General features: G+C 46.3%; 1 protein-coding gene across 1 annotated transcript in view; it reads left to right on the top strand.

Annotated features, from left to right (window-relative positions):
- Positions 1-13,981, top strand: part of ano3 (anoctamin 3) — a 334,095-nt gene that overhangs the window by 148,634 nt on the left and 171,480 nt on the right. The window lies entirely within an intron of this gene.

Raw genomic sequence — 13,981 nt, 5'->3', positions numbered from 1 at the left:
CGGATGTCTCGAAGTGCATTAGAGTCAAAGAAGTACTTTTTTTTGAAGTGTAGTCACTGTTATGTCGGAAACGCGGCAGCCAATTTGCGCACAAGCAAGCTCACACAAACAGAAATGTGATAATGACCAGCTAATTTGTGTTTGTGATGTTGATTCAGGAATAAATATTGGCCAGGATAAGATAATAGGATAATGGGACTAAAGGCGGATAAATCCCCTGGACCTGATGGCTTGCATCCTTGGGTTTTGAGAAATAGCGGCAAGAATAGTGGATGCATTGGATGTAATTTACCAAAATTCACTGGATTCTGGGGAAGTCCCAGCAGATTGGAAAATTGCAAATGTAATGCCCCTATTTTAAAATGGAGGCAGACAAAATGCAGGAAACTATAGACCAGTTAGCTTAACATCTGTGGTTAGGAAAATATGTTGGAATCCATTATTAAAGAAGCAGTTGCAGGATATTTGGAAAAACATAATTCAGTCAGGTATGCAGAGGAAGTCATGTTTGACAAATTTTCTGGAATTCTTTGAGGATGTAACAAACAAGGTGGATAAAGGGAAACCAGTGGATGTGGTGTATTTGGACTTCCAGAAACTATTTGAAAAGGTGCCACATAAAAGGTTACTGCGCAAGATCAAAGTTCACGAGGTTGGGAGTAATATATTAACATGGATAGAGAATTGGCAAACTAACAAAAAACAGAGAGTCAGAACAAATGGTTCATTCTCGGGTTGGCAATCAGTAACTGGGGTGCCACAGGGATCAGTGCTGGGACCCCAACTATTTGCAATCTATATTAGCTACTTGGATGAAGGGTCTGAGTGTAACATAGCCAAGTTTGCTGACGATACAAAGATGGGAGGAAAAGCAACCTATGAGGAGGACACACAAAACCTGCAATAGGACATATCGAGGCTCGAGGGGCCGTATGGCCTACTCCTGCTCCTATTTCTTATGTTCTTATGTAGGATGCTGGAGATAACTCCCTTGCTCTTCTTCGATATAATGCCATGGGATCTTTTACATCCACCTGAGAGAGCAGACGGGACCTTGGTTTAAAAATACGGCACCTCCAGCATTCCCTCAGCACTGCACTGGAGTGTCAGCCTAGATCTTTCGAGCTTACGTCCCTGGAATAGGACTTGAACCCACAATCTTCTGAGTTAGAGGTGAGTGTGCTACTCACTGAGCCACAACTGACAGCTGAAAGAGTGCTGAAGTCTGGGGCCTGCTTAGCACACCATTCACCAAGCTTACGATATAGCCACCCCCGTGGTGCTCAAACACCGTGGGTTTGGCTTTCATGTAAATGAGGGGTTCTTCTCAAAATGCGGCTGGAGTGCCTGGGCACTGATCCGAATTCTTCATATACATTTGAAATGGGCACTTCAGGGAAGTCCATTCAGAAAGCTCCACCTAAGTGGCCCTGCCTCTCCAACAAAGCCATTCTTGTTGTTCTTGAACCTCACTTCTTTGGCAACAGATGTTACATCTTGGAATGCCACAAAAGTATTTGAACGCATTCATTTGGTGTTATTGGGCACGATCAGTTCAGTGAGCTGCAGGAACAGTGATCCCGGCGGCCACCAGTGCATTATTCATCCCTGTGTTAACAAATCTCAGTTAGCTTCTCATGATGCCTTTCTCTTTACTAGAGAAACTATAAATCAGTCTCAGCCTGCCTAATTTTTGTTGCACCATTTAAAAACTAGGATGTGTATAGCATAAAACAGACTATTTCTCACCCACTTTCCTCCAGAATAGTGAAAACAAATGCACTTTTCTGAATGAATCTGATGAAAGCAAGCACAAACTATCAATCACTTTACCAGGGAACAAGTTGAATGTACAGCACAGTTTCTTTGGAGTGAGATACTTGTTAGTTATCATGTTGCCGAATACAATGTGACAATCAAAATATCAGCTCTATGTATTCATTCTTCCTGTTTGTAGTCTTTGTATTGCCACTTTTGGACAGTCTTGGACATCCGTTTTAGGGAATGAAGCTGGGCAGGTAGATGGGGTATCAGTGGGAGAGCATTTTGGTGCTAATGATCATAATTCAGTTTGATTTAGCGTAATTTTGGAAAAGGACAAAGATAGACCAGTAGTTAAAGTTTTCAATTGGGGAAAGGCCAATTTTATTAAGCTGAGATGTGATTTAGCGAAAGTTGGCTAGAAACTGCTACTTGAAGGTAAATCAGTGTCAGAGCAGTGGGAGGCATTCAAGGAGAAGATAGTGAGGATTCAGTACAAATATGTTCCCACAAAGAGAAAGGATGGGACTTCCAAATCTAGAGCCACCTGGATGTCAAGAAACATACAGGGTAGGATAAGGCAAAAAAGGGAAGCTTATGTCAGGTACCGAGAGCTCAATATTACAGAAAGTCTAGAGGAGTATCGAAAGTGCAGAGGCAAAATTAAAAAGGAAAATAGGAAAGCAAAGAGGGCATAAAAAATATTGGCAAGTAAAATCAAGGAAAACCCAAAGATGTTTTGTAAATACATGAAGAGCAAGAGGATATCTAAGGAAAGAGTAGGACCTATTGGAGACTAAAAAGGTAATGTCTGTGTGGAGGCAGAAAACGTGAGTATGTTCTTCATGAACACTTTGCATCTGTCTTCACAAAAGAGAGGGGCGATGCAGACATTGTAGTTAAGGAGGAGGAGTGTGAAATATTGGATCGGATAAACATAGTGAGAGATGAAATATTAAGGTGTTTAGCATCTTTGAAAGTAGATATATTGCCAGACCTGGATGAAATATACCCCAGGCTGTTAAAAGAAAAGCAAGGGAGGAAATAGTGGAGGCTCTGACCATTTTCTAATCCTCTTTGGCTAAAGGCATGCTGGAGGACTGCTAACATTGTACCGTTATTTAAAAAGGGAGTAAGGAATAGACCAAGTAATTACAGGCCTGTCAGGCTAAATTCAGTGTAGGGCAAATTATTGGAAAAAATTCTGCAGAACAATATTAATCATCGTTTAGAAAGTCACGGATTAATCAAGGGCAGTCAGCATGGATTTGTTAAGGGAAGGTGGTGACTGGCTAACTTGATTAAACTTTTTGAGAAGGTAACAAGAAGGGTTGATGAGAGTAGCCGATTTGATGTAGTCTGCATGGATTTTAGCATGGCTTTTGACAAGGTCCCATATGACAGACTGGTCAGAAAAGTAAAAGCTCATGTGATCCAAGGGAAAGTGACCAGCAGGAAGCAAAGGGTAAGGATTGACTAGTGTTTTTGTAACTGGAAGGCTGTTTCCAGTGGGGTTCCGCAGGGCTCTGTACTAGGTCCCTTGCTTTTCATGGTATATACCAATAATTTAGGCATCAATATGGGGGGCATGATTTAGAAGTTTGCAGATACAAAAATTTGCACTGTGGTTGATAGTGTGGAAGAAAGCTGTAGACCGTAGGAAGATATCAAAGGACTGGTCAGGTGGGCAGAAAGTGGCAAATGGAATTCAATCTGGAGAAGTGTGAGGTAATGCATTTAATGTACTTATGAATGACTCCACGAGGCAATGTGTTGTACTCAAACTGTAGTGACCTTGGTACTTTATTCGTATCTCCAGAGTGAAGCAGCAGGCATTGTGGCTCCCCTTTTATACACCCCCTGCCACCAGGGCAGGAAACCCTGGTCTCCACCAGTTGCACCCTCTAGTGGTGCCAGCATGTATATACACAGTGTAAGCCTTATTGATAGTACATCAGGTAAACAAGTCTCCATCTTATGCAATTATACAGTGACTACACAGAGAGTATATCTGTAGTCTGCATGTATAATATCACTATCCCCCAAGTTCTTTGTGCCAATTACCTTTGCACGATGTGCTCTGGCTTAGCTCTCCCAAGACTTAAGTGCCAATAGCCCTTACACCTTGGCTGTGGTTTGGCTTGGCTCTCTCCCTGTTTACCCCCAAGTCCTTTTGCCACAACATTGGGTAGTGGTTACCAGTTTGGATGGTTTGATGATGCAGTGGAGGTTCCAGTGGGTTATGGGTATGATCCATGTGTGTGTCCATGGCTACATACATCCATTTCCCCCGTCAACTGCGAGATCATGCAGCTGGCCCTACATTAACATACAGGATCATTCACAGTGCAAGTACAAATAAAGGAAGTTACAGTTTGTATCGTGGCACGTTGGTTCGATGACTTATATTCGTTACGCTTCGTGGTCGTGCGCCAGGATTGGGTAGATTGCATTCATGGTTCAGTCATGGTCAGCACTGAGATAGCAGTACAGGTATGCGAGGATGCTAGTTCCAAAGCAACCGGACGGGGTCCTAGTCGTCTGATGGCGGCGCCGCGCCCCCGGGCTGCGCTTGGTTCGCTCACCTTGCCAGGACTCGAGGCCTTTGCTGTTGCCTGTGGTGGGCAGGGCCACAGATGTGTGTGGCCTCCCTGTCCTCCTTTGAGGGCTGCAGAATCTTCTGCCTGCTGTCTAACGGTGTTGGGAACCTGGCTGTTCCAGGTCCCGTTTAGGGAGCTTGTTGGTTCTGACCTTTTGCTCCCAGACATGGCCGAGGTAGTGACTGGGTCTGGGGGCTGCGGCGTCTCCACCCGGGCGGTGGGCAACGGTGGCCCACTGCGTGTATTGGCGCCATTTTTGTTTCCAGGTCCGGGGCGAATAGTGCCATCGGATGCCTGCAGCGTGAGATACCCTGCCCCAGGTCTATCAGGATCAGTGCCTTCACCCTCCTGAGGTCGCTGGCCTATAATTTGTGGGGACACCTGGGGTAGGGCATCAGGATCAGCGCCTTTACCCTCCCGAATTCGCTCGCTTGCTACTTTTGGGGACACTCTATTCCCGACATCTTGCAACATTTTGTTCTTTACATTCATAATCGGTTTGTTACATTGATTGCCACGCATACAATGTCTCTTTAAGTTCAGTTGGTTGCAGGTCTCCTTTAAGAGAACCCTGCCATGCCATGCTGCACCTCGCTGCAGCAGGGACGCCATCTTGCCTCTGTCCTCGAGGTCGACAGCCTTGATCCTTCTCTCTTGCGATTCTGCCATAAAAGCTGGAAGAGTGCCTGTGAATTCAATCTTCATCCCCAAGAATCCTACCACTGGAGCCAGGAAGGTACTTTTAGGTCATTCCGGTTGGATCATTGCCATGCAGTTATGATGGATGGTCTGTGCCTCAGGTGCTGCTGATCTGTAGTCTGATGCCTGGCCCAAGCGAAGGTGAGGTTTTGCTCTGCCCCTGAGCACGGGGAACATTGATTGCTTCAGTGAAGAGGTCTTCCCATTTCCACTGGATCTTCCCATCCATCTTCTTCCGAGTAGGGTTGGACAATCACCTGCAACAATCCACAGAGGTAACTTGTGCACCATGCCATTATGGATTACACTTGCATCTGCACGACCAAGGATCAGCTCCTTGGTGTAGGTGCGCAACTTTTCCTGTACTGGAACCAGCTCGGGTCATTTTTCGTTTCATAGCCTCTCAAAGGCATTCTGGCTCATCACTGACTGGCTCACTCCCGTGTCCACTTCCATGAAGACTGGAATGTCATTTATCTCGACTTCCATCTTCACTGGAGGACAATTGGTTGTGCAGGTATACACTCCATACACTTCTTCTTGGGGCTGAGCTGCCTCTCTGGCCAAATCATCATACTCCCCGCTGAATTCAAAGTCATCTACTGACTCCTCTGCTAAATGTGAGTCGTATTTCTTTTACACATATGCTGGAGGTGATCTTTCGTGTTACAGACTTTGCATACCTACTCAGCAAACCGACACTGGTGAGCCCTATGGTTTCCTCTGCAATGCCAGCATGGTGCTACTAGATTAGCAGCCGTCGGCGGACTCTGAGTTCTGGAACCCTGAGGTCTGTGCTCTCTGCCCTGGACAGAGCCAGATTCTACAGTCTTGCCTGTGAAAGGCACCATTCTTTGTAGAGTACTTGCCGGGTTTAAGTCCACAGGATTAATAATTTGCTTGGTGCTGCAGGTCGAGGTCATGAACGTCTGACTGATGCTGATGGCTTTTTGCACATTGATTGTAGTGTCGGCAGATAATAGCTTGTGAAGGAGGCCCTCGTGGCCAATTCCTATAATGAAGATGTCTCGCAATGCTTCGTTGAGGTACGTGCCAAACTCACACGGTGCCGCAAGTCTCTTGAGGTCAGCAGCATATCTTGCAGTCTCCTGGCCCTCAGGTCTGCAGTGAGTGTAGAATCTGTGCCTGGCCGGGAGGATGCTCTCTTTTGGTTTTAGTCACGAATTAGTTCAGTCAGCTCATTGTATGTCTTATACTTTGTCTTCGTGGGTGCTAGCAAGTCCCTGACAAGGCGATAGACCTCAGGCCAACAACTGGTCAGCAGTATAGCCTTGCGCTTCTCCGCCAATGTGTCCGTCTCCCCTGCCAGGTCATTTGCCATGAAATATTGCTCAAACATTTCCGTGAGCATTCCAATCATCACCCTCTACGAAGTCTTTTAGTGTGCGAAAGGTAGCCATAATCACGTGAAAGTCCGTATTCTCGTTGCCAGTTATTATGTCTGTAATGTACTTATGAATGACTCCACGAGGCAATGTGTTTTACTCAAATTGTAGTGACCTTGGTCCTTTATTCGTAACTCCAGAGTGAAGCAGCCGGATGGTGGATCCCCTTTTATACAGCCCCTGCCACCAGGAAAGGATACCCTGGTCTCCACCAGTTGTACCCTCTGGTGGTGCCAGCATGTATATACATGGTGTAAAGCTTATTGATAGTACATCAGGTAAACAAGTCTCCATCTTATGCAACTATATAGTGGCGACACAGAGAGTATATCTATAGTCTGTATATATAACAATTAAGCTGAGATGTGATTTAGCAACTGCTACTTGAAGGTAAATCAGTGTCAGAGCAGTGGGAGGCATTCAAGGAGAAGATAGTGAGGATTCAGTGCAAATATGTTTCCACAAAGAGAAAGGGTGGCACTTCCAAATCTAGAGTCACCTGGATGTCAAGAAGCATACAGGGTAGGATAAGGCAAAAAAGGGAAGCTTATGTCAGGTACCGAGAGCTCAATGCTACAGAAAGTCTAGAGGAGTGTAGAAAGTGCAGAGGCAAAATTAAAAAGGAAATTAGGAAAGCAAAGAGAGGACATAAAAAAATATTGGCAAGTCAAATCAAGGAAAACCCAAAGATGTTTTGTAAATACATGAAGAGAAAGAGGATAACTAAGGAAAGAGGAGGACCTATTGGAGACTAAAAAGGTAATGTGTGTGTGGAGGCAGAAAACGTTGGTATAGTTCTTCATGAATTCTTTGCATCTGTCTTCACAAAAGAGAGGGGTGATGCAGACATTGTAGTTAAGGAGGGGGAGTGTGAAATATTGAATCGGATAAACATAGTGAGAGACGAAATATTAAGGTGTTTAGTATCTTTGAAAGTAGATATATTGCCAGACCCGGATGAAATATATCCCAGGCTGTTAAAAGAAAAGCAAGGAAGGAAATTGTGGAGGCTGTGACCATTTTCTTATCCTCTCTGGCTAAAGGCATGAAGCTGGAGGACAGCTAACATTGTACCATTGTTTAACAAGGGAGTAAGGAATAGACCAAGTAATTACAGGCCTGTCAGGCTAAGCTCAGTGTAGGGCAAATTATTGGAAAAAATTCTGCGCAACAATACTAATCATCATTTAGAAAGTCACGGATTAATCAAGGACAGTCAGCATGGATTTGTTAAGGGAAGGTCGTGTCTGACTAACTTGATTAAACTTTGAGGGGGTAACAAGAAGGGTCGATGAGGGTAGCCGGTTTGATGTAGTTTGGATGGATTTTAGCATGTCTTTTGATAAGGTGCCTCATGCAAACTGGTCAGAAAAGTAAAAGCCCATGGGATCCAAGGGAAAATGACCAGTTGGATCCAAAATTGGCTCAGGGGCAGGAAGCAAAGGGTAAGATTGACGAGTGTTTTTGTAACTGGAAGGATGTTTCCAGTGGGGTTTCGCAGGGCTCATTGTTAGGTCCCTTGCTTTTCATGGTATATACCAATAATTTAGACATCAATATAGGGGGCATGATTTAGAAGTTTACAGATATAAAAACTTGTGCTGTGGTTGATAGTGTGGAAGAAAGCTGTAGACCGTAGGAAGATATCAAAGGACTGGTCAGGTGGGCAGAAAGTGGCGAATGGAATTCAATCTGGAGAAGTGTGAGGTAATGCATTTGGGGAGGGAAACATTGCAAGGAAATATACAATGGCCCCGAACCTGATGGACTTACCGCCCACTGCCACCGAGTTTTCTGGGCGGTCTCCCCTACAAGCGAGTTTGGTGGAGGTCTCCCACCGGCGGGGAGGGAAGACCGCTGGGGACCGCCCGCTGACGTCCGCTGATGTGCAATGTGTGTAAGTGTCCTCCGGCTCACCGAGCTGCCAGTTTCGTCCGGGCGGGAATCCGCTACAGCAGGGGGAAGGATCTTTGCGTCAAGGCAGGTCTAATCTCAACGGTAAGTAGGAAGACCTGCAAAAAAAGGTTAATAAACTTATTTTCTTTTTTTTCCCAGTGATTCAGGTGGATGGGGTCCGCTGAAGGTTTTCCAGTTCTAAAAATGTTTTTTAGACATTTTTAATTTTATGTGTTCCCCCCTCCCTGAACCCGACTCAATCCTCAGCAGTACCTTGCCACTTCTTGCCACCGGGCATTCTTTCCAGAACTTTTCCATGAAACATCCGCCCAAAATACCGTCAGGTACCTCAGCGATCCTTTGGGTGGCACTTGGGTGGAACTTAGCTTCCACCAAGTTCGGGACCAATAAATGGTAGGATAATGAGAAATGTAGAGGAGTAGATGGACCTTGGGGTACATGTCCACAGATCCATGAAGGCAGCAGGATAAGTGGATAAGGTGGTTCAGACGGCATACGGGATTCTTTCTGTTATGTATTTAACCCTTGGCAACCTGTATCACACCAACATCAGAGGGCCTACTTGTTGGAGTCCCAAGGGATCCTAGCATCCCTTGGGAGCACTGTATATAAGCAGGCCACCCACGCGGTACCTGCACTCTGGAGTAGAATTAAAGGAGCTAATGTCACAATTACTCATTGCTCACAGTCCTCAGTTTCATCCTTTATTATGAGCGTAACAATTGGTGACGAGGTAACGAATAACCGCGCGAAAATACAAGGAACATTTGGTATCCTGGAGAAGTTCTCAGAAGGGGATGATTGGAAGGCCTTCATGGAGAGACTCGACCAATACTTCGTGGCCAACGATCTGGAAGGGGACGAGAACACTTTCAAACGAAGGGCGATCCTCCTTACCGTCTGTGGGGCAACAACCTATGGCCTCATGAAGAAACTTCTAGCTCTGGTAAAACAACCACTAAATACTATGAAGAATTGTGTACGCTGGTCTGGGAGCACCTAATTCCTAAGGAAAGCGTTTTGATGACGAGGTAATGGTTCTACACGTGTCAACAGTCGGAGAGCCAGGAAGTGGCGAGCTGCGTCGCCAATCAAGGCGCCTTGCAGGACATTGTGAATTTGATGGATTCCTTGAACAAATGCTGAGAGATTTTTTTGTGCTTGGCATTGGCCATGAGGTAATCCTTCGCAAACTATTGACTGTTGAAACACTGAATCTGAGCAAAGCCATAACGATAGCCCAGACATTTATGTCCACCAGCGATAACACCAAACAAATTTCACAGCATAAAGAGGTTTCGGCCAATACTGTGCACAAAGTAACATCAGTTTCGAGCAGGAATATACATGGCAGAACATACTGCTGCACGACCTCAGATTACCCAGAGTCTGCCATCAATCGTTAATGTGAGGCAGTTAACACCTTGTTGGCGTTGTGGAGGTGATCATCGGGCCCATCAATGCCGCTTCAAGCACTATGCGTGCAATGGCAAACCACCACGTTGCAGAGGAAGATCGATCCACGGTGGATCAGGCTGAACAAGAGACTCGAACCGAGGAGGCAGAAGTGTACGGGGTACACACCTTCACCACAAAATATCCACCAATAATGTTAAAAGTTTAATTGAACGGAATTCCAGTATCCATGGAACTGGACCCGGGTGTGAGTCAGTCCATAATGAGCAAAAAGGCCTTCGACAGGCTGTGGTGCAACAAGGCACACAGGCCCAAGCTCAGTCCCATTCATACCAAGCTAAGGACTTGCACCAAAGAACTGATCCCTGTAATTGGCAGCGCAGAAGTCAAAGTCTCCTATGATGAAGCAGTGCACAAACTCCCACTATGGATCGTGTCAGCGGATGGCCCCATACTGTTCGGCAGAAGCTGGCTGGGAAAAATCTGCTGGAACTGGGACGACATCCGAGTGCTTTCGTCCATCAACGATGCCTCATGTGCCCAGGTTCTGAGCAGATTTCCATCGTTGTTCGAGCCAGGCATTGGAAGTTTCTTGGGGGCGAAAGTGCAGATCCATTTGGTTCCCGGTTCACAACCCATCCTCCACAAGGCACGAGCGGTACCGTATATGATGCAAGAGAAAGTGGAAATTGAGCTGGACAGGCTGCAGTGAGAAGGCATCATCATGCTAGTGGAATTCAACGAGTGGGCCAGTCCAATTGTCCCGGTACTCAAAGGTGATGGCATGGTCAGAATTTGTGAGGACTATAAAGTAACAATTAACCGTTTTTCGCTACAGTACCAGTACCCACTACCCAAGACAGATGACCTATTTGCGACCGTGGCTGGAGGAAAGACGTTCACCAAGTTGGACCTGACCTCGGCCTACATGATGCAGGAGCTGGAGGAATCTTCGAAAGCCCTCACCTGCATCAACATGCACAAAGGTCAGTTATTCTATAACAGATGCCCGTTCGGGATTCAGTCGGCCGTGGCAATTTTCCAACGGAACATGGAGAGCCTGCTAAAGTCGGTTCCACGCACTGTGGTTTTCCAGGACGACATACTGGTCACAGGTCGGGACACCATTGAATACTTGAAGAATCTGGAAGAGATTCTAAATCAGCTAGATCGCGTGTGACTCAGGTTGAAATGCTCAAAGTGTGTTTTCCTGGCACCAGAGGTCGAGTTCTTGGGAAGAAGAATCATAGCAGATGGCATCAGACCCACCAACACCAAGACGGAGGCTATCATGAACGCACCGAGATCACAGAACGTGACGGAGCTGCGATCGTTCCTGGGACTCCTCAACTATTTCGGTAATTTCCTACCCGGGTTAAGCACCTTGCTAGAACCCCTACACGTACTACTGCGCAAGGGAGACGACTGGGTATGGGGGAATTCACAAGAGGCTGCCTTTGAGAAAGCCAGAAATATATTATGTTCAAACAAACTGCTTGTTCTGTATAACCCATGTAAATGATTAGTGCTAGCTTGCGATGCGTCGTCATATGGGGTCGGGTGTGTGTTACAACAGGCTAACAAATCGGGGATTTTGCAACCGGTCGCTTGCACATCCAGGAGTCTGTCCAAGGCCGAAAGGGCCTACAGCATGATTGAAAAAGAAGCTCTGGCATGCGTTTATGCGGTGAAAAAAATGCACCAGTATTTGTTTAGTCTCAGGTTTGAGTTTGAAACTGACCATAAGCCGCTCATATCACCATTCTCAGAGAGCAAAGAGATTAACACCAATGCCCCTGTCCGCATCCAAAGATGGGCGCTCATGCTGTCGGCATACAACTATGTAATCCGCCACAGACCGGGCACAGAAAACCACACTGATGCTCTCAGTCGGCTACCATTGCCCACCACCGGGGTGGAAATGGCACAGCCTGCAGACTTGCTCACAGTGATGGATGTATTCAAAAATATAAAATCACCCGTTACGGCCCACCAGATCAGGACCTGGACCAGCCAGGATCCTTTACTGTCCCTGGTTTAAAAAAAAAAATGTGTCCTCCATGGGAGCTGGTCCAGCATCCCAGTGGAGATACAGGAAGAGATTAAGCCGTTCCACAGGCGCAAAGACAAACTGTCTTTTATGGGGTAATCGCATGGTCTTGCCCAAGAAAGGCAGAGAAACGTTCATACGTTACATACACAGCACCCACCCAGGCATTGTAATGATGAAAGCCATAGCCAGATCCCATGTGTGGTGGCCCGGCATCAACTCAGATTTAGAGTCATGCGTGCGCCAATGCAACACTTGTTCTCAGCTGAGCAATGCACCCAGAGGGGCACCGCTAAGTTTGTGGTTGTGACCCTCCAAACCGTGGTCTAGGATCCACGTGGACTATGCGGGCCCATTTCTAGGCAAAATGTTCTTGATTGTTGTGGATGCTTATCTAAAATGGATTGAATGTGTAATAATGTCTGTAAGCACGACTACCTCCATCATCGAAAGCCTACGAGCCATGTTTGCCACACACGGCCTGCTTGATGTCCTTGTCAGCGACAATGAGCCATGTTTCACCAGCGCTGAATTCAAGGAATCCATGACCCGCAAATGGGATCAAGCACGTCACATGTGCCCCGTTCAAGCCCGCATCCAAAGGCCAGGCAGAACGGGCAGTTTAGACCATCAAACAAAGCTTGAAAAGCATGTCGGAAGGCTCTCTGCAGACCCGACTGTTCCGAGTTCTGTTCAGCTACCGCAACAGACCCCATGCGCTCACCAGGGTTCCCCCAGTTGAGATGTTCAAAACAAGGCTCTCTCTTGTCCACCCTGATCTCCATGATCACGTCGAGAGCAGGCGGCATCAACAAAGCATGTACCATGATCGCGCAAATTTGTCATGCGATATTGAGGTCAATGATCCTGTGTTTGTACTCAATTATGGACCTGATCCCAAATGGCTCACTGGCACGGTCATAGCCAAAGAAGGGAGTAGGGTGTTTCAGGTCAAATTGGCCAATGGACTAATGTGCAGAAAGCATTTGGACCAAATCAAATTGCAGTTCACCAACAGCTACGAGCAACCCGAAGAGGACACCACCAACTTCGACCCTCCAACGCACACACAAGTGGCAACCAACATCATGGTTGATCACGAAGCCGAACTCACCATCCCCAGCAGCCCGGCAATGCCGGCTGCCCAGCAGCCCAGTAAAGAACCAACCAACACACCCACACCTGCATTTGTACCGAGACGATCGACAAGGGAGCGAAAAGCCCCAGATCGTCTCACCCTGTAAATAAGTGTACTATTGACTTTATGAGGGAGTGATGTTATTTAACCCTTGGCAACTTGTATCACACCTCCACCAGAGGGCGTACCTGTTGGAGTCCCAAGGGATCCCAGCATCCATGGGAGCACTATATATAAGCAGGCCACCCATGCGGTACCTGCACTCTGGAGTCGAATTTAATTTAACCAATAAGGGAATTGAGGGTTATGGGGAGCGGGCGGGTAAGTGGAGCTGAGTCACGGCCAGATCAGCCATGATCTTGTTGAATGGCGGAGCAGGCTCGAGGGGCTAGATGGCCTACTCCTGTTCCTAATTCTTATGTTTTTATGTTCTTAAGGTCACACTTATTCATTGCTCATAGTACTCAGTTTCATCCTTTATTACGAGCGTAACACTTTCCTTTATTGGTCGAGGCATAGAATATAAGAGCAGGAAGCTTATGTTTGAACTGTATAAAACACTAGGCCACAGCTAGAGTACTGCATACAGTTCTGGTTACCAGATTACAGGAAGAATGTGATCACACTTGAGAGGGTACAGAGGAGATTAATGAGGATGTTGCCAGAACAGGAACATTTTAGCTATTGGTAGAAAGATTAGAGAGGAGTGATGGGGACATTTTTCACCCAGAGGGTGGTGCGGGGGTAGGCGAGGGTCTGGAACTCACTGCTTGAAAAGGTGGTAGAGGCAAAAATCTTCACCACTTCTAAAAAGTACTTGGATATGCACTTGAAATGATTTAACCTATAAGGCTACAGACCAAGAGCTGGAAAGCGGGATTAGACTGGACACAATGGCCTAATGGCCTCCTTCTGTGCCGTAAATTTCTATAATTCTATGATTCTGGTAAGAAAACAATTTTACTTATGTTTGATACAGGTATTTTCAGTTAAA

The sequence above is a fragment of the Pristiophorus japonicus genome, chromosome 14 (assembly GCF_044704955.1).
Source record: "Pristiophorus japonicus isolate sPriJap1 chromosome 14, sPriJap1.hap1, whole genome shotgun sequence".
NCBI classification, from domain to species: Eukaryota; Metazoa; Chordata; class Chondrichthyes; family Pristiophoridae; genus Pristiophorus; species Pristiophorus japonicus.
Note: the sequence above shows the minus strand (reverse complement) of the source record. Positions and strands in the feature narration are given on the sequence as shown.